This window comes from Morone saxatilis, unplaced genomic scaffold (assembly GCF_004916995.1).
Source record: "Morone saxatilis isolate NCDOM2014 unplaced genomic scaffold, NCSU_SB_2.0 Contig1, whole genome shotgun sequence".
Taxonomy (NCBI): domain Eukaryota; kingdom Metazoa; phylum Chordata; class Actinopteri; family Moronidae; genus Morone; species Morone saxatilis.
The window spans coordinates 16,858,006-16,860,195 of NW_023339651.1; the positions used below are offsets into that span (position 1 = coordinate 16,858,006).

Genomic DNA, 2,190 nt, shown 5'->3' on the forward strand with positions numbered 1-2,190 from the left:
CCCCCTTCCCCCCCGTGGCTCAGTTACATATCAGAGCGCTCTTCCATCAGTCACTGTGCACTCCACGCTGACTGTGTCCGCCTCAGATGGTCACGATCAACATTCAGGCTGCAGCAGGCAGTCCGCTGACCTTCTGACGCAGATTGAATGTTAAGCGTCGGTTCACCTTGAGAATTCAAAGGCTGCACTCTGTGGTCGGCCACAGCGTCAATCACAGAAGTGTCTAATCACATCTGAATGACAGGTGCTTTGGGGTTTTTACCAGTCTACCATAAAACTAACTTCTCCCCAAGATACTAACCTGAGCCTGGCAGGGTAATGCCGTCTCTTTTCCCCACGTTACAACATTAAATTCCACCACGGGTAAATGATGAGCCACACACAACCACACTGAATCGGCCAGGAGAAGCTGTAGATGTGTATATGTGCACCAAGCCCTCAAAGGTTAAGACCAAAGACCTGCTGAATCCTCGGAGTCAGGATGCTTCCACTCAGTTCAACAACACAACATGCAGTTATTGGGAGAGTGCTCCAGCAGCTTATAAACGCCAAGCTGCTGGCAAAAAGACAGTTCAGTGGCACTACCTTAAACTAAAACACTAAAACACTAAAACTAAACTACCAGCAAACACTGAGAGAGGCACTGAGAGGCTGTTTCTGTTGTCCCTCTCGTCTTTTAAACGTTCCCTACACGTTTTGTCTTCTTTTTGGCGAGGACTACAGTGTTTGATGTCATGCCTTTTTGTTTTTGGACGGAATAGTCCTTTAATGCAGCGATCCCGACACCCCCCTCTAGATGCAGGCCTTTCCCTTCAATAGACAAGACCGATGTTGCGTTCAGCTCAAAATGTGACAATGTGCTAACTCACACTTACAAGCGGGATCTTTCCAGCCCATCACCCTCTCCTGCGCTTCTTCCTCACTAACATGGCAGCGCTCGGAGACATACGACATGAACGGAGCTCGGGGTGTTGTCGGGGTGTTGTCGGGGCGTCTCGCTGGGCGCGCGGCCTCTCGGTTAGTGCGTGGACGTTGTGCTAAAGCAGAACTGCTGCATATCCTTAAATGCTCCGTATGTGTATTCAGACGCTCGCTGGCACAGTAGAGGATGTAAGGATGTGTTGACAGGCAGACACAGTTTCCTACATGGATACAGTGTTCTCAGGGAGCAGGAAATACACTGCGTACTGTAACACTGACAGGATGAGTGAGGAGACGTCGTTGCATATTGATGCCTTTTCATAATTCATGTGCTGTCTAAGCACTTCTGCATGGAGGGGTGTGTGTGACTTGAATAACAATTTGTGTTTGTTTTTTTTTTGTGTTTTTTTTTTGTTTTTCTTTTTCCATTTTGCTTTAGGCTGGTATACCAGGCCTAAAATAATCAATGTAAACGTGTAAAGGTCCGACTATGAGCCTACGCACCAATCACATATCACCTCATTTATTATCCCCGAAATGAGATCCTGCTGCTTCCCATCAGCGCTCCCATAGTTTTTTCCCCCCAGGACGGCGAAGTCATGACCCACCGTACTCTGACTCTGATTGGTTTACCCTGATATTCTTACTCCAGCTAACCAATCTCACGCCTCACGCCTCACGCCTATACCTGACCACACAAACCGACAAAGGCAGCGAGTATTAGCCAGTCAGAGTCAGAAGAACTGCTGTTTCCTAGCAAAGAAGATGATTCAGGTTTCTGGTTGGTGAATGTGATTCATTCTCTCTGTGTGTTTGTTCATGTTTAACACAGGGTTTAACCTGAGCTAGGCCGTACAGCAATGACAGCAGTCAAAAAGAGTTAGTGGTACACAGCTGTTGAAAAGTAATAGTATATATTGTATTGAATATCTATGGGAAAATACTTAACGGTATTTGCTTTCTTGCTGAGAGTTAGATAAGAAAATCTATTCCACTCTCATGTCTGTCTGGTAAAATATGAAGCTACAGCCAGGGGACCATTAGCTTAGCACGGACACTAAGGGGAGACCGCTACACTGGCTTGTAGTTTTTATTCTTTGGATTCAGTACAAATTAAAAAAAAACAAAATCTAAAGTGTTAATTAGCCAGCTTAGGTAGACAGATTTAATTACCTTTGGACTGAGCCAGGCTAGCTGTTTCACCTTGTTTCCAGTCTTTATGCTAAGCTAACTAGCTGCTGGCCGTAGCTTAATATTTAGTGGACAAAC

The 2,190-nt window shown here is 45.8% G+C and overlaps 1 protein-coding gene across 1 annotated transcript in view; it reads left to right on the forward strand.

Moving 5' to 3' along the window:
• The window catches only part of usp22 (ubiquitin specific peptidase 22), a 20,699-nt gene that overhangs the window by 1,418 nt on the left and 17,091 nt on the right, over positions 1 to 2,190 (forward strand). The window lies entirely within an intron of this gene.